The 25161-nt window shown below is 38.1% G+C and overlaps 1 pseudogene; it reads right to left on the bottom strand.

The window, feature by feature from the left end:
• Positions 1–9526: 9526 nt before the first annotated feature.
• Positions 9527–10757, bottom strand: LOC138147431 (ETS translocation variant 1 pseudogene; annotated as a pseudogene).
• Between the last annotated feature and the right edge of the window lie 14404 nt (positions 10758–25161).

The following is a 25161-nucleotide window of genomic DNA, read 5'->3' as shown; positions in this document are numbered from 1 at the left end:
AAGTATCTTTTTTTTTTTTTTTGGCTGCTGGCAAAATTTGTCATTGAAATTGTTAAATTTAGACACTATGTGTCTTCATATTTGAATGTAGGGTGCTTTTCTTGAGATGACTTGTGGATCCTCTAGATTGTTACATTGTTGTCTCTCTTCAGAAATTTTGGCAGTTTTCTTATATTATTTCCTACATTAAGGGATTTCATTTTTTTATCTACCATGTTTTTCTAGGAGACCTGTGATTCTTACATTGTATCTGTGAATCCTGTCTTCAAGGTTAATCACTTTGGATTTGTATAGAATTCATGTATTCTTTAAAATTGTTACCTTTTGCTTCTCTCTTGCCAGATTTTTCTCTGCTTCAGTATTTTTATGTTCTTAATCTATCTCTTTCACATCTTTAGAAAGGCTATACATTATGGATTCTTTGTTTTTCTAACCTGATAATTGAGCTTTTAATTTTTTTCACTGAAGCCTTTAAGTTCTGATCTATATTCATTTCTAATTTCTCCTTTGATTTTTTATTTTGAAACCATTCTGGAGTTTTTTAATTTTGTCCCATGTTCTCTTGGGAATTTAGAAGATTCTATAATTCATCAGACACTGATCTAAATTATTTTGCCTTATAATATTTTAAAAAGAGTTTTGCATCTATTTGAGAATTTAGCATACCCTCTTTTGATTTTAGGATCCACTCTGTTCATTAATTTGTTTGTGCTCTGGGCTTTTGTTTCCTCTGGAAATCTTTAATGTTTCAAAAAAAAAAATACTGTCACTAGCTTTCTGGTTCCTTTCACTTTGTTGGTGGAAACATATCTGAAGTCTGTTTGCAAGTCCACCTCAGTCTCCTTGAAAAAAATAGCAATGTAAGGAAAATTCTCTTAACATTTAAAGTTGTCTAAAAGTAGACTGTGTTGCCTCAGGAGGAAAACATTACTCCTTATTGAAGACCTTCAAGCATTTGATGACCATTTCCTAGTTTCTTTCAGGTATGGATAGATTGGATTGGATCTCATATGACAACTCAATTGCCTTAAAAACTGGTTTATTTTTTTATTCCTGCTGAGCCATCACAATGATACTGCTGCCTCATTTGTAATCTTTCCCTTCTCCTCCCTCCCTCCTTTTCCTACCCTGAAGAATATATAAATAATCAGATTGCTTGAAGGATAAGCTCTCTACAGATTGCTGTTCTTGTGAAAACCTTCAGAGATTGGACAAAACTGATTTTTAACTGAGGATTAAAAACTGGGGAACAAAACCTTTTTTTCCCTCTAATGAGAACTAAGGCTTCTGTGCTAATATCCCTGGGAAAGGTAACACAGGGACTTCAATTCACAACATGGTATACCCCATTAAAAAAGACTACATAATCTCTGAGTTTTCTTGTAGTTCTAAGTGCCTCATTTTATAAATGAATTATAGTTTCAGAGAGGAAAAGTAACTTGTTCAAAATTATGCAATTGTTATCAGATCCTTTCCTGAAAGCAGGGTTTGAGTTTGTGAAAGAAATAGTGTAAGTCTCTCATCTGTTTCCCCCACTCCCTATTCCCCCAAAGCTGGACAAACTCTAAGGCTAAGTGGTCAGCAAGGAAATAACAACAGTAAAAGCAACAACTCATATATACATCGTGCTTTAAGGTTTTATAAAACAATTTATATACATTGACTCATTAGATATTCACAGTAACTTTATGAAGCTGGTAGCATAGGGATAGTTATTCCCATTTTCCAGATGAGAAAACTGACATAAAGAAAACAGAATTAGAGCCGAAGATAAGCACTGATCCAGTCTGAATAGTCCAGCTGGGGCTAGCGAAACAAACAGTGACCTAGTAGGGCTTGGGTAGATCTGTAAAGGGAAACAAAAAGCCAAGTTTCCATGAAACTCAACTATAGGGGAGAGGCAATTCATGGAGTCCCAGTCACAGAAACAGGCAATTAATTGACTTACTGGCCTGACTGTTCCCTTAGCCCAGGCTTGCTTAGTTTATAGTTAAGCTGTCAACTATCTCTGACAGCAAGAGCATTATGTACCCTCAGGGGACTGGAGAGAAAGTGGCTTATATTTCATAGTCTATATTTCATTTTTCATTTTTATTTTTTGAGACTGAATCTTATCTTGGTGTAACTAAGGTGGACTTTAGTGTGTTTAAAGTGGATTTTTGTTATTATTTCTTAGAGTTGTTTCCCACGATCCATAGTCATAACAATCTCCTGTTCCCAGGTATTAGATACGAGTTCTCAGGATTTTGGACAAGTTGCTCCTAAAGTCTCTTCAGCCTATATAATGAACATGTAAGATCCTGGGGCCAAATGAAGGATTAATGGAATATAACGAACTTCCCTGTACATTTATAGGCCTATGTGACTACGTATGTTCCCTTTTCTCCTTGGAACAGGGGCCAGGTTCCCAGGTCTAAAGGTAAGAGTATATATGTCTGATTCCTCTTCCTTGAAGTGTTGGCCACCCTTCTAGAACATATGGAATTAATTCTGTGTCCTTTAAACACAGACATTTTGCCTTATCTATCACAGATGTCTTACTCCTTTGAACTGTAACCCAGTTCACAGCTGTAACACATCCTGTGCTGAGTCATATAGAACCCTGATGCAGAGCCAATCAAGCATGGAGTCCCATAGGCTTTGGCACCCTCTGCCTCTGAGCCAATCAGGTGCCAAGTCTCATGCATTGTGGTTCCTTCTGGATCTCAGAAACTGTATATATTCTGGAAAATTGATATTTTGCCTGGTGAACCCTTAGGGTTGAATGCATAAGCTGGAATTTTGTGTGTGCCTTGACTGGCCTCCATCTAGGGTTGGGGGGAATCTGTGTTTGCCTCAACTGGCCATCATTGGGACTTGAGGGAATTTAGGGGAATGAGCAAGCTGTGCCTGTCTTAATTGACCCCATCAAGACCTAGGGGTAGCTGCCTCCTCTTCTTGCTGGCCCCTGTGAGAAGGATGATTGGGAGATGCTGTAGGAGTTTATCCTCTCATTATCAGCAATCCTCTTGTGAGAAGAATAGACTAGAATAAAGTAAGTTATTAACCCCCTTTTAGCATCTTTCTTGTCTGACCAGATCAAGAGTGAACCTGTGCTAGCAGCCCTCCTGTGTGCTAGTATTATCTTTTTATGCTTGGCCAGGCTGGAAATGCAATGGCTACTCAAGGACCCAATCCCACTATCACTCAGCACTGAAGGTTTGACTTGCTCCATGTCTGTCCTGGGCTAGCTCACAGTTCTCAGTTCACCCTTCCTTAGGCAGCCTGGTTCCTACCCTTTTCCATTCCCTACTCTGTCCTTGGGAGCTCCTCATATTGGTGCTGAACTTGGTGTGGGCACTCAATTGGCTTAGCCCATTGCAGTTCTGAACTCTTGCCCTGAAGCAATCCACCAGCCTCAGCCTCCCAGTAGTAGAGACTACAAGTATGTTCCACTTTGCTTGGCTATTTCATAATATTTTTTTAAAGGAGAGCATGAATAATTGTCTGTCACGTCTATAGATAAGGGAAGAATTTAGAACCAAAGAAAATATAGAGAACATTGCAAAATGTAAAATAGATAATTTTGACTATAAAAAAATTTAAAAAAGTTTTTGCACAAAAAAACCAATTCAATTTTTCAAAAGGTTACATCTTTATTTTATGGATAACCTATAACAAAATATTGACTCCTCTTCCACCGAGCATGCACCTAGGAAGATTTTGACTACAACTCTTGGTTTTGTGATTGTATCTGATTTTTAGTATGTCTTGTCTTAGTCCCCCTGGGTAGATGTGCCTATTATAGATTTCAAGCTTTAGGTTGGTATTGGGTCTGTAGAGCTCCCTTTGTACAAACCCCCTTCGAGGGCTTTGTGCAAAGAGGCCTAGTTTGAGAATGAAGCCATTTTCCCCTGGATAATTCTCCTCTCCTCCCTTGAGGTCCTCCTTCAACAAACATTGATCCCAAGGAAAGGAATGATAAATTCATCCACACTGAGGTTTAAATGACTGATAAGATTTAATACTCTACCTCTCCCAAGGAGTTATGATACTGCTGCTGACTCATGTTCACTGAAGGAAGATGAAATCACTGATTTAGACTAATTCTGTGACTCATAAGTTGGAGGGCAGAATAGTATAAACTCACATGGATACAGTTATAACTACCATTTAATCAATTTTTATGGTGCTTATAGGCAACCACCTTGTATACTGTGTAAAGAGGGCATTTCCATGGAAATGGTATGGGTGTGCTTGAGAGAAAGAAGTCATGTAGTTTGCTTGTGGATACAAAATTTGAACTAATACCATTGCTCAGAGGGGAGATTTATTTGTTTGGTTTTGTTTTTTAAGTCGTTAGGAATAGGGATGAGCATTCATCCAAAATTCGTGTGGAGAAGTGACTGGGAAAACGGTTTTCTTCCATGTGAAACTGTTGTCCCAAGATGAACAAAAAGGGAAAATTGGGATTGTTATTTTATTCTCACTCCATTTTTTTTTTCATCTTCTGAGGTAAGTTTCCCTTACTGGTTTACAAAAGGTAAGGTAAGTCAGGACAATGGCTTTTGCAAGAGACTCTGATTGGGTGGGCAGAGTAATAGATGCTATTCTGCTTAAAGGCAGAAAAGTAGATTACATGTGTTTTGGGAAATTTTTCATTAGTTAAGAAGAGAGCTCAGCTCTGGATTAAGTTCTGGAATTGCCAGTTTTCCAGTTTTGCATTCTCTGTGTTCCCCTAGGTCAAACTGTGAACAAGGAGTTTGTAATTAGGGCTTCTTGTCCATTTTTCCTGAACTCCACACCCCCACTAGGGCCCCTCCCCCAGAATGTTGACTAGCTGAAGGAGAGGGAGAGAGAATGTAAACACAACATACCTTTGAATTTAATCTGTATTATTAACATTGTCTCCATCATTTTAAGTCTAGACAATCAACAAAGCAACAAATCAAGTTTTGATCTGTAGTTTGCTGATTTCTTAGATGTGAATGCTCAAGTTGAAAATTAGCTATCAGCAATCATGAATCAGCAGGAGATGACTCTAGCACATTTCTGCTGGGGTACCCAGATGGGGTTTTCTCTTCTTTCTTATTTCCTCTGAATCAAAATTTGTTCCCAAGAAAGAAAATGATAAATGCATTTATTTTTGTTTTGGAGGGCAATTGGGATTAAGTGACTTGCCCAAGGTCACTCGGTTTTTGTGTTAAGTGTCTGAGGCTGGATTTGAACTCAGGTCCTCCTGACTCCAGGGCCAGTGCTCTATTCACTGTGCCACTTAGCCACCCCAGATAAATGCATTTATACTAAAGTTTAAATGATTGATAAGATGTAATGATCTTCTTTTCCTAGGGAAATATGAATTTTAACAGGGAACGAAGGCCTTAGGTGGCTTCAGGCAAAGGAAAAATCTATGATTTTGAATTTTGGTCATCAGTATAGTTAAGCTGGGGGGGTTCTCTTTTTTTTATTGATAGAAGAACTTCTTGCAGTTCCTCAAACCTTACTCAGTGGCCATTAGCTACTCACAGGGCCATGAGTAGTTCTTTGTTGAGATTGAAAGGACAAAATAATGGTGTAACAGAAAGGTTACTGTTGGAAATTCAGGAGAACTGGATTCTTGTTCTAGCTTTGTTCCTAACTCATTCTGTGGTCTTGGTCAAGTCACTTTGCTTTTATGATCTTTGGTTTTCTTGTCTGTAAAAACTGAGGCACCAGGCTGGATAATTTTTAAGGTCCCTTTAAAGTGTTTGTGACATCTTTTACCTTGTCTTTACAACTTTAATATTAATGAAATTTATAAATTAATATATTAATGTCATTCAGATTATTCCTGGTACTATTTATCAAATACAGAGATTGATACATTCATTATAGGAGTTTGAATTTTTCTACATAGTTCTACATAGTAATGAAATCCTCCCCGTTCTCCACCAAGTCCCTAAACAAGCACACTTGTGACTTTGGACTGAGCTTTGTTTATAAATATTTAGGCTATCTGTTGTTCATTTGTAAATAAATGCCCTGTTAGTGCAACTTTGCCTTGTAATAAGAGTGGGTTTGTTTTTTTCCCAAAGAGAATTTTGTAACCCTTAAAGAGCTTTAGCTGGCTTACTAGATGGAATAAAATTCATCTATAAATGATCATTTCCAGCATGTTAGGGGAGGAAAAAAAATTAAAGACAGCTGAGTGGAGAAAATGAAGGCAGAGCCATCCCAACAGTAAATCCCTAGGATCAACAGTGCCAGGGACAGAAAGAGAAAGTATAGATGGCCCTCAAATCATCTCCAGTACCCAGGCAATCTGCCTCATTTTCCCAACCCATACCTGGAAAAATTAAGCTGTATTTCTTCCTAGCGGTGATAGTGAGGGACAACAATCCTAAGCCATTCTCTTTTATTCAATCAGTGCTCAGAAGTAGGGAAGGGCATGCCATGAAAGAAGCCCTTGTAAGTGGTTGGTACAGGTTGGTACAGTGTCTCTCCTTGAATACCCCTACCTCTCCCTTCACAATTCTACCACACATGCCTATCTTAGTCATCTAGACTCTAGAAAAACATCAGAATGGTCTTTAGGAAGATCATTCAGGAAGCAATGTCATAGATGGATTGGAGAGAGGAAAAGTTGGAGGCATGAAGATAACTTAGATGGCAATAATCACCTATACTTTAGGTGTGGTGAGGCCTGAATTGGGGTAGTTGCAATGGGAATAGACAAAAAGGAACAGAATGGACAAGAGACAGGATGGAGGAAGAATCAAAAGGATTTGGCAGCTGATTGGATCTAGAGGGCAAGGAAGAAGGGTAGAAAAGCTAGAGATGACTTTGAGGTGTTTTTGTGTTTTTTTTTTTAGCAGAAATCTGCTGCTAGGTTTATTAATCTACCTGAAAACCAAACCAAACCAAAGTGGAATAAAAAGAAAACTTTAAATAAATCTTTAGGTACATTTTTAAAAAGAGTTACAAGTTCAAAGAAGTATATGTAGAAATATATATATATATATAGTATATATACAAATTGATAGATATAGATATATTTTCCTTCTTTTGCTGGGAAATGACAACATTGGACTGGTTTGTTATTTCATTTAGTGAGTCACTACCTTATACCACACAACATATATTTTTATCCTTAAATATTAATTACATAATAGATGCAGATTTGTTTGATCTCCTTATGCTCCAGTTTAGAGATGCTCTCTATACTGACATAAAAAACTCAAACTAGCAAAGAATTCTCTAGGCAGACTTATTTGGATGGACTTTTCAGTGAAATGCCTCCAAATGTATTTCCTTTGTGGACTCAAATTTCCATCCCAACGAAATGTATGCTGAGTCTTCTTTCTTTGTTGTAAGTGAAGTTAAGGGTCACAAAAGCTCAGGGTAGGAGGGACAAAAAAATATACACATATATACCTAATTTTTAGGATAGCTCCATTAGCCCATTATTCCAATTCATGTGCACATAAAAACACATGCCTATAATATGTTACTTACAGGACTCAATGTCCATTATACAGATGATGGGTCTCTTTATTGTATCTGGAATCCTTCATCACTGCTATATTTGGAGAGTTAAATGGCCACCCAGAGTGGAGGTGTATGGGAGAGAATTCATATCCTTCTGCTCTTCAAAGAAGACTCCTTGGTATCATTCTAGTGGTGTAATCAGGAACATTGTTCTAAGAGTTGCTTACCAAGTACCAACTAGTTTCCTCAGAACTACCCTGCTTTCCAGTCTGTCCAAATCCCCCAAACCTCACGTTCTTTCTTTGAATTGAGAAAGGGAACGTGGAAAAAGGTGATTATAAATACTATAATGCACTATTTTTTATATCCCTTTTACCCCCTAACCCAAGTGGAATAAAATGTTCAATTTTCATGATTCTTCCAAAAGGTAAAAAGAAAGGGAAAAGTGTTTAAAAAACACTTTAAATCCTTAAATCTTCTTCCAAATCTGTTTCCATTGAGCCTTCAAGACAAGTTGATGGATAACATCAATACCAGCACCAGTGTCATACAGTGACCTCATAGTATTTTCACCAGTCTCTCAACAAGTTCCTTTTCCATCAAAAGTTACAAGTCCCCACAGAACATCCCTCAGCAAACTGAAGCTCACGATTCATTTGTTGATGCACAGAAAGCTACCTTGAGTCCAGACAGGGCGTAAGCTACTTTCCAAGCAATAGATGTTTCAAGTCATCTATTTTGTCCTGAAATGTTACATGTAGTTAATGACATTGCTTATCAATGGTCATTGTCAATTTAGCCTCAAAGAGAACAGAAGCATTAGCATTATCTTTAATATATGTCAACAAGGGAACACAACAGAAAAGGCTTAAATGCATATTCATGGGCACCATGTCTAAAAATTACTAAGGTACCTAGTTTGTGTATTGGATAGTCTTTTCTTAAGGAGTTCACATTGGGTCTACAACAACAGAAGGAGATACATGACTGACTACAGTTAATTCTTATTGGCTAAATAACTTTTCTCTATACTGTAGGGGAAAGATAATAAACAAACCTTCTCTCCTCTACTTCAGTTAACATCCCAGACTTGACAGTATTGTGAGCATCAAGGAATTCCCCATTCTTTTTTGGGAGGGATATGATGAGATTTTCCACACTTAATGGATCTGAAGGGTTGGGTCCAAATACACACATTTTGTTATTAATTAGTCTGCGGCTCCATTGGGGAACCAGAGTTGGAAAGGGGCTGTGGTGGATGTAATCAACTTCAGAGAAAATTTCCCACTCTATAGATTTTCTGGGAGCCAGGTGCAAAAACAAAGGCCCCCCCCCCCGAAAGAGATGATGCTCAGAACACTATTTAACTACATCTTGAAAAAGAGTAGGTGCAAGACCAACCACACCCAGTAACCAAACCTCACTGTGTATCTGAGGACCTTCTCCCCAACACCTGCAGATTCTTAGATATAACAAGACAAACGCTCAGTGCATTTTCATTCCTCTGCCAAGATTATCCCAATGGTTATTTATACAAGAATTAACTGTATAGTGGATGCTCAGAGAAAATGTACGTTACCTTATGTTCATATGAAGCAAACAGACATGATATAGCTTCAATATACTTCAAACCTGTATGACCCCTTCCCAAACCTACATAAAACATTAATCCCCATCCCCTCCACTTTCTTCTGGTCACACTGAATCAATGTTTAGATTCCTTCCCTTTCACCCTCTCGTAAAGTGCTCTGTCCATGGCAGACCATAGGAGGATGCAACAGGAAAAACCCATGTGTATGTGTTTTTTAAAAAAACAAAATGAAATGTTTTCCTCTTTTTTTTTTTTTTGCAGGGGTAATGCAAGGCAATTGGGGTTAAGTGACTTGCCCAAGGTCACACAGCTAGTTTCTTTTTTTTGTGTTGTGTCTGAGGCCGAATTTGAACTCAGGTCCTCCTTACTTCAAGGCCAGTGCTCTCTTCACTGTGCCACCTAGCCGCCCCTCTCCTTTTCTTCTTCATCTTTGACAAAAGAGGAAAAGGCCTGGAAAGGGCCCAATAGCCAGCCACCTGGTCCTGGTAGCTAGTACATGTAGCCTTCATTGTAGATGGGGGTCACAGCAGTCACCTTCTTACACGTAGGCACGTTCTCATCAAAGTGGTACAGAGGCACTGTGCCCTCTTCATTGATGTAACATTCTAATGGGCACTGGTTATTTAGGAGGGCCATGGAGAAAAGTGCCATGGGATCACAAACAAATGTGTAGACATGGCTGTCTCCAGCCACCTTCTGCATGATGTCCCTCTCATGGCAACAGCAGAGAGAGCCACTAAGCTGGTGGTGATTCATCGGGGGGGCTGTTTTTCTGAATACCCCAGCACCATGCCACTTCTTCAGGCTCAATCAGTTTAAACTCCATGCCACAGCCAGCTCAAACAATGAAATGGGAATTTGAGGGGTCATCAAGAAGGCCCAACAGGAACTGCTGCAGTTATTGGGGGCCTCGTGCCCCACCCCCAGATCTTGTTTGATATCTCTATTGAATTTCTCTGGGATTACACGGATGTCATAGTAAAACTGCCTGGGGCCCTTTTCAAACACACGACCCTTTGTTTTGTGGGGGTGCACCAAGAAGCCCTCTTGCTGCATACAAATTGAACAACGAGGCAGTTTTGAATCACGGGCAAAGTCTCTAGGTTCCTGTTTAATCATTAGAGGTGGGGAGAAACTAGGGCTGACTGCACTGCCCACCAGGGTGGTGTGTTCATAAATCGGATCATGGTACTTCTGCTTAAAACCCTGGGGTGGGAAGGAGATGTTTGGTTCAGACATTTGTCATCGCTACATTGGACTTCCTTGCATGGGTATTCTAGGCAAAGATGGAAAGGAATTACAAGTCTTAGAAAGCTGGCAATGAAATCTGTGGTCCATTGGATAGCTATTGTCTGGGATGGGTTGGGATAGTAGAAAATGAGCAGGAAAGGCCTGATTGGGCTTCAGGGAATGAGCTGCATTCGGAGCAGCCTGATGTAGGGGAGACACAGGAGTACTGGCCTTCTTTGGGGGCTTGGAGAGCCTTCTTCCCACTTGTGGCTTCTGATCATAGGCACTGACATTGTAGAAGCACTTTTCTGCATAGCTGAATTTAAAGGGCTGCTCCTGACTGCAGGCCAAGCCCAGCTTCCAGCATGGGCTATGGGACTCTTTCTTCATTTTCATTTTCTAGGGGAGGCCGTGAAAAGTCAAACTTTCAGCCTTGATAGTCTGGGACAAACTCAGATCCTGAGGTTGTGCAAGCTGTGTTTCCTGTCATTGGCTTAGATCTTGAAAGAGTTCTTCTGAGTCATGAACCATGTTTCTGTTAATGAATTTTCTTTTCCTGACATTTGCTGTTTTCTCATTGCAGCTTCTCCCAAGTCGACTGAAAGCTGTGCCAGGTGCTAGGCTGCCAACATTGTTCTCCCAATTTAATCCAGACATGAATCCTTGCCCAGCACCTCCCCCTCAGAAGTAAAGGCCTCTCAACTTTGAGGTCTGAAAGTAGAGTGATTGGCAATGTTGTGATACCATTAACAGAGGTGGAGAGGTTGAATGGAGGAGCAGGTTTTAGAGTGAGTTCATTTTGAGACATGTTGAGTTTGAAGTACTGGTGATACATCCATGAGTGTCAGCATGGCATAATGGATAGAGCGCTGGACTTGGAGTCTGGAGGACCTGGGTTCCGATGCTACCTGATACTTCTCTGCTACCTCAAACAAGTCATTTAACCTTGTTCAGCCTGTTTCTTCAATTTAAAATTGGGATTAATAACACATGTAGCACCTATCTCTCATGATTATAGTGAGACTTAAATAAGATAAATAACCTTCTTTATAAATAGTAAAATGCTATGTATCAGTTAATATTATTCAGGCAGAGGTGTCCAGGAGATAGGTGAAAAGTGGTTAAGGGACTTCCACAGAGAAACACATTCCTGTCTTACGGAGCTTGCTTAACATCAGTTTCCAGTTGTCATTTTATCACCAGTAATCTCATGTCTTTATTTTAAAATTTTATTGATACAAACTTTTTTTATTGACATAACTTCCCAATAACTTATTCTCCCCAAAGAACCCTCCTTCTCAACAAAGAGAAATGTTTAAGTAAAACAGAGAAACAGTGACCCTATTGTACAATATTTGCAACATTCCACATCCATAGCCTATCACACTCCTATTTCTCTGTGGAGAGGAAGGAAACAAAATTTTGTTATCAGTACTAGGGAATCAAAATTCTTCATTTCATTAATCCGAATTCTGTTTTCTTTAAGTATTTTCCTTTACACTGTTGTGATTGTTCCTATTATTTTCTTGGTTCTGCTTTCTGAATCAGTTCACACAAATCTTCCCAACTTTCTCTGGATTCCTATTTATTATTTCTTATGGTATCCCATTATATTCACGTACTGTAATTTGTTCAGTCATTCCCCGATTTATGGGCACCTATTTTAGTTTTTCTATCACAAGAAGTACTACTGTGAATATTTTGGTATATGTTGGACTCCTTCCCCCCTTTTATTACTGAAACTTTAATATACAATAAGAAAAGAAGGAAACATTATAAACTTAAATATTGAAGCTTAGATATAAAATAATAAAAGGAAAAAAACATGTCATGTGCACAGCAGAAACATAAGAGAGGATTTAAAATATACAGCAATAAATTTCCATTTCAAGAAAGTCTATATAATAAATACTATGAGTTGGGTTGAGAGTTTGTAAGGTGAATTTTAGTGTGTGTAAAGTGGACTTTTGTTATTGTTTCTTAGAGTTCAGTTTCTCAGGATCCATGGCCATAACAATCTCTTGTTCCCAGGTGTTAGATATGAGTTCCCATAACTATGGTTCAAAACATCTCCACCACGTTTGTGCAGAATTATAAAATGATAAATAATATAAACATCCCCTGCAACTACACAGTGAGATACAGAGATGGGGTGATATAAACTTGTGAGGCAATATGCCTTCTTTGTCTGTTGCCCCTATAAAATGGGTGGTCATTGGTAAGTGAATGGGGAACCTTATGGTTGAATGCACAAATGCTATGTGTGCCTTGATTGGCCCCCATCAGGGTTTGGGGGGAATCTGTGTTTGCCTCAACTGGCCCCCATTGAGACTTGAGGGGATTTAGGGGATGCACTAGTTGTGCCTGTCTTGACTAACCCCATCGAGACGTAGGGGTAGTTGTCGCCCCCTCCCCCCCCCCCCCTTCTCGCCTACCCCTGTGAGAAGGGTGATTAGGGAACGCTGTAGGAGTTTGTCCTCTTATTATCAGCAATCCTCTTCTGAGAAAACTAGACTAGAATAAAATAAGATCCTTAACCCCTTCTTAGTGTCTTTCCTGTCTGACCAGATCAAGAGTGAACCTGTGCCAGCAGCCCTCTTGTGTGCTGTGTTTATTTGTCTTACAGAGTTGTCCATCTTTTCTTTGCTTCCTTGTTAGGTTTCTTTTGTTCTCTGCTGTACAATTTTTACTTTGTTCTTTTTCCTCCCTTTCCCCCTCACTCCAGCTACAATTAGGCTTGTATATATTTATATAAAGATATAGATATATAGATAAAATATACATACATATATAGACATATACTTTCCCTAACAAATTCTACTTCTTTATTTTTATGTTTGTACATATCTCTATGTCCTATCCCTCCTAACTCCTCTACTTTACCTCTACCTGCTACCTTGTCCTACGTTACTTAACCGACACCTTCAGGGATCAGTTCAAAATTGATCTTCCTTATCCTCCCATTCCCATCAATCTAAACATCCTTCTATACCCCACCTTTAACCTATTTCCTCTCCCTCCCCTCCAGAGACCCCTGCCTTATCCTCTCCCCTTCCTATCCCTTTAGCCTGTTATTTCTTTCTGAATTTAGAAGACTTTTATGTTCTAGATATATATGTGTTATTCCCTCTTGAACCCATTCCCAATGAAAGTAGGTTTCCAGAACTAACAGCCCTCCTCCCCCATCTAATTTCTCTGTGGTCCTTCTTCTCTTACCTCATTTGTATAAAATGATTACACTTTGTAGCTGTTCCTAAATGATTTTACTTCTTAAAAGTCATATCATACTCAGGTCTACCCCAATCTTTCTTACAAACTACCAAATTACTAATAACAATCTAAGATTTATGTTTTACATTTTATATACATAAAAAGTAAACAGTCTGTCCTTATTGAGTCCCTTGTAATTAGGCTTTGGTATGTATGTACCTTATATTTCTCTTGGCTCTTATATGTCAAATTTTCTATTAATAAGTTCAGCTTTTTTTTTAGACAAAGTCCTGAAAGTCTGACAGTTCATTAAGTGTCTTTTTTTTTTTTTGATTCAGGATTATACTTAACTTTGCTGGGTATGATATTTTTGACTGAAATCTCAGTTCTTTTGTTTTTCTGAATAAAGTGTTGTAAGACCTGTGATCTTTTAGTGTCACTGCTGCTAGGTCTTGTATGATTCTAATTGTGGCACTGTCATAGTTAAATTATTTTTTTTCTTGCTCATAATATTTTATCCTTGAACTGAGGGTTTCATAATTTGACTATAATATTCTTATGGGTTTTCCTTATAGGATCTCTTTCAGGTAGTAATCAGTGGATTTTTTTTTCTATTTCTACTTTTCTCTCTTGTTTCTAAGGCTTCAGGACAATTTTAAAAAATCATTTCTTGTATTATTGTATCAAGATTCAGTTTTTTTTTTTAAGCAATCAGGGTTAAGTAACTTGCTCAAGGTTACACGGCCAGGTGTTTCTGGGTGGGTGCTAAGTGTCTGAGCCCAGAATTCAATCTCCAGGTCATCCTGACACTGGAGCTGGTGCTCTTACTCCCTGTGCTACCTGGACTCCCCAAGATTCAGTTTTTGATCATAGCTTTCAAGTAGTCCAATTATCCTTTTGTTTTCTCTTCTGATCTGTTCTCCAGATCAGTTGTTTTTCCTATGAGATGTCTCATATTCTCTTCTACATTTTCATTCTTTATATTTTGTTCTATTATTTCTTTATCTCTTATAACTTCACTGGCTTCCCCTTGCCCAATTCTGATTTTCAGGAATTTGTTTTCTTACTTCAGATTCTGGAACTCCTTTTCTGATTGGTTGACTTTCTTTTCATAATCTTCTTGTTTTTCTTGGATTGTTCTTTTTTTTTTTTTTAGTATTTCCTCAATCTCTCTTATTTTATTTTTGAAGTCTTTTAAAATCCTTCAGTGAATTCTTTTTGAGCTGATCACCATTTGGTATTACTCTTTGGGGTAGAAGAGGGTTTCTTGGCTTCAGTATCCTCCTCTCAAGACAAACCCTGGTCTTCTCTATTCCCATAGTAATTCTCTGTGGTTGGATTCTTTCTCCTTTGCTTTTTAAATTTTTAGTAGCTTAGTTTTTATAATCACCTCTAGTCCTAGGGTATAGGGGATGGTGCCTCTGGTCTTATATCTTCCTTCAGTTCTTCTCTGTGAACTTGAACTCAAACCAAGACCTCCAACCTCCTGTAAATGCTCATAACTAGAGATATCCCTGCCCCACTGCTTCTGCACTCACCAGGGGTATGCTGGTTCCTTCTCACCCCACTTCCTTCTCACCTCCTTCTCCCTCAGTCTCCACAGCACAACTGGGTTTGGTGTTCCTTGTCACCAGAGGTTTCCTAGATCTTCCCCCAGCTCAGATGGCCAACACACCTCATTGTCCCAGAGGTAAAAGTTCCTGTGCTTGGGGCCAAGGCAGCCTCCCAACCCATCTAACCCCAGGATTTGCCTGTTGTTTTTTAAGTGATCCTATCCTGGAGGTGTTTACTCTTCATTGGGACTTTTCTTTAGATCTTCTCCCATTGTCCCAGGACTCCTGTTCTGCCCCTACTGACTCTTGTTTATTTTTACTGCTCAATATTCCTCTTGAGGTGCTATTTTATATCTTTTGTGGGGAAAATCTTGAGAGCTTGGAATTTTCTGACCTCCACCATCTCAGATTCTTCTCCTTATGTTGGACTTTTCCTCAGGATTTGACGTCCTTGCAGAATATGTCCAATAGTGAAATCTCTGGGTGAAATAATATGAAATTTATTCAATTTTCTCATATAATTCCAATGGTTTTTTTTTTTTAAGAATGGTTGGACCACTTCACAAGTCCACCTATAGAACATTAAATGGATTGCCTTTTTCCCTTTCAAATTCCCTCTAATGCTTATTATTTTTTCTTTTGAAGTACTTCTTATGAAGTACAAACTTTATGCAGCCCTGGTGTCCATTAAACTTCATTTATAGAATAAGAGCATTTATAAAATAAGAACAAATTTCACTTGGAGGAACAAATGGCCTAGAATATCATAGAAAATAATGAAAAAAAAGTTAGGGATGAAAAAAAGAAATATCACTTCCAAAACTCAAATTGTATTTACAAGGAGTAATCATCAAAACTATTTGGTACTAGTTGAAAAATAGAAAAGGAGATTAGTGGAAAAGGCTAGATAAACAAAAATGAGAAACATCTCAATAATCCACTGTTTGATAATAAAGACAATATCTATTAGTTGGGGAAGAGTTCCCTATTTGACAAAAACTGCTTGGAAGACTGGAAAGCAGTTCTGCAGAAATTTGATTTAGATCTACATTTCCTACCATGTACTCTAGTAAGCTTTAAAAAGATATGTGACCTGAATATTAAAGGAGGTCACACAATATTAAAAAAAATTAGAAGAGAATGAGATGAGATAGATAGTTCACAGCATATCTTTCATTGGAAGGGGAACATTTCATAGCAGTGAAACCATAGGGTCCTTTTCCTATCTAATATGATTCAAATGACAAAAAATTTGATTATCATCCCAAACTTTTAGGAAATACTTTTATTATATAAAGCTAAATATTAAATATTGGTGTAGAAATATTGGTTTAGAAATCTTTATATTCACTATTTAGAAATCTCGGTGCATGTGTGTGTATGTGTAGCACTATATTTTTATGTGTAGCACTGTCTTAATCATAACTACTTCAAGAACTGCCAAGCAGATTGAGGCTGCTAGGGTTAGAGGACTGCTAGTTTCAGGTAACAGTCTCTTAGCCTTCTCTTTCTTATTGACACTTCTCACCCTCTGATTTGTTTTGACTGTGGAACTGGCTGAGAGGAAGATTTGTTTTCATGAACTATCTTCTCCCATCCTTTGGATCTATGGGAAGAGAAAGTGTGTGAACCATGAGAGCCAGGACAGAATGATGGAATTATATTTGCCGTGGAAGCTGGCAGAGGGGTTATAGTCATAAGACCCCCAGTTTTGTACTTTGGAGCTGAGTTGAAGTATCCTTATCTTGCAGGAGGCAAATCCTACATTTCTGGAAATCTATTGGAATGGTTGTTCATTTTCCTCTTCTCCTTTCCCAAGATAATTAACCCATGTTTTAGAGTCTGATGCTTCTCCCAGAATAAGAGGCTTATTCTTGATTTTGTCTCTTAAGGTCACCATTGAGATAACACCATGACACCAATAGGATAAATCCCATTGCTAAAATTTTATTTTATTAAATTTTTTGTCATAAAATTAGATTATATTTGTGCTATTATCTAATGCAGCATTTAGAAGAGGTGATTAGGAATGGAGAGAAATTGATCTAAAATTGCTACATTTAACCAGAGTGTGATTTCTGGCTGGGGGCTCAGAACTGTAACAGAGAAAGTTATTGATTCATTTTGTTTAAACTTCACAGGCCAAAGAGATTATATTTACCAGGGTTTTTCTAGGCAAATAAAGGAGCAAACATTTGTAGGTTAATGGCTCAGTTAAAATGCCCATCCATTTGGTCAGGTTTGAAGGTGAACTCCTCCTTTAGAGAAACCATGTGAGTGGCTAAGGTGCAGGAGTGTGGCCTTCTAGGTCCTTGGGTGTGGCCTTTTGACTGAGTCCAAGTTTTACAGAACAAATTTTTTTATTGAAAGAATTTGTTCTGTTAAGTTTTGATTTACTCAAAGGGCTGCACTTGAGGTCCTAGGGGGCCATATGTGACCTCAAGGCTGCAAATTCCCCACCCCTGTGAGGAAGGTGAAAGTCATATCCTAAGGCCAGGAATAGTCCAGCCTCCCCAAAAGGAAGGGGAGTAAGAGAGGTTTACCCCACTTGCTTATTCCTGAGCACTGGAATAGTAATATTATTGCTATATGTATATGACACTTTAAGTCCTTAGGATGAAATATTCTATGGAGGATTTCAAATATATAAGATCTACTTTTTTCTTTCATAGAAAAGAAATGCTGAGTATGCAAGGAAATATATAATGAGGCCAAGGTTACAGAAAGTGGTATAGAGGTGGCTAGGTGGAGCAGTGAATAGAGCACTGGCCCTGGAGTCAGGAGGACCTGAGTTCAAATCGGGCCTCAGACACTTAATACAAAAACTAGCCCTGTGACCTTGGGCAAGTCACTTAACCCCAACTGCCCTCCAAAAAGCAAAAAAATTAAAAAGTGGTATAACAATGTCATTGCTGAGGCTGCAGATGGAAGGATAAGGGAACTTTTATTTTCATTCCAGCAATGATTAGGGACTATGGTATATTTACTTAAATAATCCTTCCTCTCTTTGATTTTTCAACTTCAAATGGAGGAAGACAGATATTCTATATGTCTCTTGACCTATGGCAGACTTAATCATTGAAATTATTCAGTGTCATAGCAATAGACCATATTGATCAAGAACTTTAAAGTTTACAAAGAACTTTCCTTACATAAACCTTGTGAAATCAGTAGTACAAATATTATTACCATTTTATGGAAGAAGAAACAGGTTCAGAGACATTAAGTGATTTTACTCATAGTTACCCAGATTCCAAGTGGTACAATATGATTTGAACCTTGATTTTCTGAGTTAGATATAGCCCACTTACCACCATATAGTGCTATTGCTTAATAAGAATAAGAATTTATGAGGGGCGGCTAGGTGTCAAGCACCAGCCCTGGAGTCGGGAGGACCCGAGCTCCGTTCTGGCCTCAGACACTTAACACCCACACAAAAAAACTAACCGTGTAACCTTGGGCAAGTTACTTAACCCCAACTGCCCTCCAAAAAAAAATAAAGAATAAGAATTTATGTTTATTTATTGACTTAAGGCTGATGTAGTCCTTTAAAAAATCATTTTGTTTGAACCTAACAACAGCTCTGTGAGCTAGATAATTCAAGTAGTTTTCTTTCTGTTTTATAGATGAGAAAACTGAGGGGCAGGGAGGTAATTGACTTCTGAAATTACTTTGATACCTGTCCTTGTACATGTTGTATTCCACTTTTAAAATGTAAAGCCATTGAAGGCAGGAATGGTTTCTTTTTTTGCAGTGATTTCCAAAATTTCTTCTTGTTGAGTCATTTCAGTCATATCCAACTCTTTGTGACACCATTTGGAGTTTTCTTGGCAAAGATAATAAAATCGTTTGCCATTTCCTTCTCCAGTTCATTTTACAGATGAGGAGACTGTGGCAAACAGGGTGAAGGGTCACACAACTAGTAAGTGCCTGAGGCTGGATTTGAACTCATGAAAATGAATTTTATTAATTCCAAGTTTAGCACTCAATCTACTGTACCACTTAGATGCCCAATGGCATCTTAGAGTTGAAAGAAACTTTTAATGTAATGAAAAACACTGAAGGCAAGAGAAATTAAGTGAATTGCCCAAGGAAACATAAAAAGTGGCAGTCAGGATTCAAATCCAGGTCATCTGACTCTAAATCAGCACTTAAATCCAATTTAATTACATATTACGGCATCATCTTCTTGATGTCATGGTCCCCTTCGTGAACTGCATCACACTCCCTCCCTCCATAGAAGGCAGTTAATAAATGTTTTTTTTTTGAATGTTGTATTTCTTCATTAACACACAAACTCCTGAAGACCATGGACTGTTTGTTTTTGTCTCTGTATACCAGGGCTGTATAGAAGGAACTCACATAATATCTATTTGTTGTTTGTTAATTCAAGGTGATAAGAACTTGAACTAGATTTGCAGGAGGGGGATTTGAAAGGAAGGGAAAGATGTCAGAAGATTCAAGGGGAAAACATAGTTAGAACTTAGTGACTTATTGGATATCGGGGACAAAGAAGAGGGAGAAGTCAAAGCTGACTCCAAGGTTTTGAGACTAGGAAGCTATTAGACTAATCATGATTCACATGTCTTTTTTTTAATCTATTCACTTTTTAGAAATCTTTATTTATGGAACTATAAATGCATCTTTCTTAAGAATTAAATTCATTTTAATCTGGAATAGAAAATGCTCAATTTTGGAAACACGAGAAAAAACTTAGATGAACTCATAAAAAATCAGATTGAGTCAAAGTCACATAAGCTCTAAATCTTTCATTCATATAGATTTATGGGCATCTGCCTTTTGTACTGAGGCTCTTCAGATTGATGAGGACTTTTAAAAATGTTAACTATTTAGGTTTATATACTTGATGTGAAGGCATAATTGAATTCCTTTCATTGTTTTGCTGCATTTAAGATAGTGAAATGTGTTTAAAATAATGCAAAATGAATTGCTACCATTGTGCAGGGACTAGCAAGGGTAGATAACCTTAAAAACTTTAATTATAGTTTTCTAATCCATCTATTTCTGTAGTGAAATACACTGACCATTATCATTAGACAACAATATACATATCATTGGAGTTTTAAAAGCCAGCATTATATTGAGATTTATAATCTGTATAATGTAAAAGTCCTGAAAGGAAATTGTTTCTCAAGAGAATCTTTTTTTTTTTTTAAATTCTGTGCTCTAAAATAGAAAAGGCATTTAGAGAAAAACAAGGAATGGAGACAGTATAGGGGGAGAGGAAGAGGCTTCACAGAGCCCCAAGCAGTAAGGGTGAAATTTGACCATCATATTGGAGAAGTCCAGTTAATACAGTTTCCCATTTCAGGGTCTGAAATTTTTCTCATTGAATTGTGGACTTCATGGAGAAAAAAGAGAGGGTTTAAATTCTCTCCTCAGTGGTTATAGTCGTTGTCATAAATTCAGGTTCATACCAACTGGGGCTTGGCATGGATGTGTAAGACATTCACTCTATAAAAGATATACTTACCTGTGTGGATTCATAAATGGGTTCTTCAGCTCACTTAAAATAGTTTCTCAGCTCTCCAGGGCAGTGGTTCTCAATTCCCCCCTTTATAACACATTATCTTTACCATAAGGAATCACGGCACACTGAATTTTAAAGCTGGTAAATAAAGGATTTCCAGGCAGAGTTGGTCTCCAGATCTATTAATCAGATGTAGATACTTCCCCAGAAGGCATCTTTGTATTTCCACAGATAAAGTGGCAATAATTCACGTTTTCATAGTGTTTTAAGATTTACAAAATGCTGCCCTCACAGCAATTCTATGACATAATGATAGAAATCAAAAAGTCAGGAGGGGGAGTTTATTCATAGAGGAAAATGACACTTTAGGTCTTTAATCAATATAATTTTAAAAATTATAAGGTATTAGTATTTTACCCAAGAGGGAATAGACAAAAGGCAGGTGGAATTTGCAAGCTTGTGCTCAGAAGGGAGGTGGATTAGAGATATAAACTTAAGAGTCAATTTGCTCAAAGGTAAGAGTTAAATCTAGGAGAAAATGGGTGAGTCTTCTGAGACAACTTTTGAGAGGGAAGCATGAAAGACCAAGGATTGAATGTTGAAGAATTTTCATAGGTGTGGGAGGAGATGGAGAAGGAAATGGGCAGAGAGCAGTCAGAAGGGAAGAAGGAACATCTGAAACATTCAACACGGTTCATGTCCTTCAAGTGATTTCTTTGAATCCAAGACATTATTATTCAGAGAGGTCAAATGAATGAGTACCAAGCAAAGGCCACTAGATTCAGTAATAAGGAGAATGTTGTTGACTTTAAATCAGGATTTCTAACATAGGATCTATGAATTTGGGTTTTACAAATATCTTGATAATCATATTTCAATATAATTGGTTTCCTTTGTACTCCTATGTATTTAAAAACATCATTCTGAGAAAAAGTCTAGGTTTTACCAGACTGACAAAGGGGTCCAATAACACAAAAAAGATTAATTGCTGCCTTAGTGGGAGAAGCTTCTATAGGCTGGAAGGGATATAAACTGCCAGATGTCAGATTAAGAGGTAATGAGTAAGTAGATATAACTAATATATTAAAAATGTTAATAGTGAAGTAGAGAAAAAAAAAGATAGTATGTAGAGGGCATGGCAAGATTTTTGTTGTTGTTCAGTTATTTCGGTTAAGTCTGACTCTTCATGACCTCATTTGGAGTTTTCTTGGCAAAGATACTAGAGTAATTTGTCATTTCCTTCTTCAGCTCATTTTATAGATGAGGAAACTGAGGTGAACAGAGTTAAGGGAATTGCCTAGGGTCACACAGCTGGTAAGTATGTGAAGCCATATTTGAACTCATCAACATGAGTCTTGCTGACTCCAGCCCCAACACTCTATCCACTGTGCCAACCAGTTGCCCCATAGCAAGATCAGAGGAAAGTTATCTAAGATAGGAGAGATCTGTGTTACTGTAAAAGCATAATTGGACAAATGGGTAAGAGAGAAAAGAATTACTAAGGTGCTAGAATGGTCAGGGATAGTTTAGAAAATAAGGTCTTGGGCTGAAGGTGTGTAAGGTTCATGGGATATAATATCTTCCCTGCCCATTAATAGGCCTCACCTGGAGCCCTGATGAAGAGTCAATTAAGCTCTGGGCCACAGGTATCTCCACACCTTTCCAATTCAGTGCTGATTTCCAAGCTTCTCTAAGCTTCACTAAGCCAATCTGAGTGCTGAGGCTTTGATTAGACACCGTATAATATTGTATTGCTTGGAGGGAGAGGTAAGACACAGGGGCTGAGAGAGAAGCAGGGGCTGAGAGAGAAGCAGACAGAAGGATGAACTTGCCTAGGGGAACTTGCTTGTGGGGAGGCTTGACAGAGAGAACATTTGAAATGTAGGTGCTCCCTAGATTGGTGATGAGTATCTTACTAAACCTTGCTTTTTGGTATCCTAATAGCAATGTCCCAAATAAACATTTGTTTTGTCTTGGAGGAGGAGGGTTTATTATATTTTGAAAACAAACTCTGGGAATACATATGGATATTCATAGCAGCTGCTATGTGTATCACATTGGCGTTACAAGGGGAGAGGAGTTAACCTGGTTATGGAGGAAACTGGAAGGAGGGATGAATAGATGCTGTAGATACAGAAAATTTTTTTTAATAAAAGCAATTGGGGTTAAGTAACTTGCTTAAGGTTACATGGCCGGGTGTTTCTGGGTGGATGCTAAGTATCTGAGTCCGGATTCGATTCCAGGTCATCCTGACTCTGGGGCAGGTGCTCTTACTCATTGTGCTACCTGGCTTCCCAATACAGAAATATTTTGAGCTCACATTTCATTTTATCTAAGGTTTGGGTTTGCTTGAAATGTTATTGCCATTTGGAATTAAATGCAGCAGTCAGTTGACACTGGTGTTTGTACAACTAGGCATGGTGCCTGATTCAGAATCAGAAGACCCAGGTTCAAATCCTGACTCTACAACTGTGACCTTGGGCAAGTCAAATGACTTATCCTTCTGGGCCTCAACTTCTTTATATGTAAGATCAGAAGTGTGGACTTCAAAACCTCTGAGATCCCTTTTAGTTTTACTATAAATTAATGATACTATGTATACCTGGGATTTACCATGGGATATACATATACTATATATTTCTGCAGCAGGAATTTTAAGGTCACAAACATTTACTGAGCACCTCCAAATAGTTGGTGGTAGTGTTCAATCTCTATATACTTAATAGAGCATTTGCTGTGTGCTCAGCAGTGTGTCAAGTTCTGAGTGGGTTATCATAAAAGGATAAGATACATTTTATTTTTATTTATTTATTTTTGATTTTTTGGAGGGGGGAATGGAGGGCAATTGGGGTTAAGTGACTTGCCCAAGGTCATATGGCTAGTAAGTGTTAAGTGTCTGAGGCTGGATTTGAACTCAGGTCCTCCTGACTTCAGGGCCCATGCTCCATTCACTGCCCCACCTAACCTCTCCAGAAGGATAAGATATAGTTCCTGCCTTCAGAGAGCTTGTTATTTATTTGAAGGAGACCAGACTGATTTTTACAAGAAATAACTATTAAATGATAGAAGGTATATATTATTATACATTACATATTATATTGTAATGTATATCATATGTTACACAATTAAGTGCCAAAGTTGTACAGAGCCTCTCTCTCCCTGTATTTGTGTGTGTGTGTGTGTGTGTGTGTGTGTATGGCATAGTGTTCAAGGAAAGGCAGGATATGGGGAAGTTTTTATGGAGTAGGGGGGATTTTAGTTGAGCCTTGAAGGCTGGCTTCTGTCCACTTGGCTTTCTCCTTTGCAGTTTATAGAATTTTAGAGCTCAAAGGACACGGGACAGAGGCCATCCCAACCTATTTTTTTTAAAAAAACATGAATTCACTCTGCAACATACTTAACAAGGATTTCTCCAACTCCATATCTTTGATCCTATGATTTATGATATCACAAGGGAGATCAATACTATAGAGATCCTCTGGAAGCTTTAATGTTTTAAGAGAAAAAATGAAGAATGATATGAAGCCAGGAGAGGGTCCTGAGAATTGTAAACTGGGGAAAAAACCCAACCTAAAACAGCTTGAGAATGACTGACTTACATCCTGGCCATTCTTCACTCGGGTTTATCTTAGACTCCTTTTGTAGCTGCATGAAGACTGGTTTTTCAAACTTGCTCCCCTGGGGGTGTCCTTTGAAAACCCATGTGCTGTCCAAATGTGTATATTCAGAGCTAGAGGAACAGTAAGGCATTTCCCACCATGTTCTCTATTTCTCTCCATAGACTCTGACTGTCAAGAATGAGGATACCCATTGATGAGCCCTCCAAAATTTGATGTGAGACCTGCCTCAGTGTAGCATCTGTGTAATAGTCTGAAGATATGCTATACTCACTGCATGATGTATATAAGTGAAGCTGCCTTAGTCTTAAATAGCACTTTAGAATACACATTGGAAGGGCTACTGGTCTAGCAGGGTGACATTGTTTTATAGCACTCATGCACACTTATAAAGGTATATAAACCACCATCTTAATAGCTCCCATCTCTACAGAAACCTTCCCTCTGAGATTTCTTTTAGTTTACTCTGTCTATATCTTATTCATACATTTTTATTGGTAAGTTGTCTTACCCATTAGACTATGAGCTCCTTAATGGTAGGGTTTATGTTTTGATTTTCTTTGTGCTCAGCATGGTGCCTGGATCATAGTAAGTGCTTAATAAATGCTTGTTGACTTGACTCTGTATCACTGTGTGGTTTAAAAAGTGCTTTCCTTCTAACAGCTTTGTGAGGTACATCGCGCAAGGATTATCAGCTCCATTTTACAGATGAAGAAACAGGTGCAAAGAAGAAAAATGACTTCTTCCGTGGTGTATAATTACAAAACATAGGGCTGTGATTCAAATCCAGGTTTAGCTCATAGATTCTGCAAATTCACAGCATTGTTGATGAAATTCCTATGTCCCTTGTAGGATTGTGGTTGGATCTGCAGGCTGACGTAGCACTGCTGTTTGGTACTTTCCCTTAGACTCTGATAGGTCTTTGTGGTCTATAGCTTTCCTCCTTGCTTGGGGGCTATATAGCTTTCTCATTCAGCTTCATGTTTGGTCTCATTTCTATCCTCTCTCAGCATAGCTATCTAC

Source organism: Petaurus breviceps, unplaced genomic scaffold, assembly GCF_028583685.1.
Source record: "Petaurus breviceps papuanus isolate PSGF00001 unplaced genomic scaffold, PetGlider_PUasm1.0 90792, whole genome shotgun sequence".
NCBI lineage: Eukaryota > Metazoa > Chordata > Mammalia > Diprotodontia > Petauridae > Petaurus > Petaurus breviceps.
This window is presented reverse-complemented; position numbering and strand designations above follow the sequence as displayed.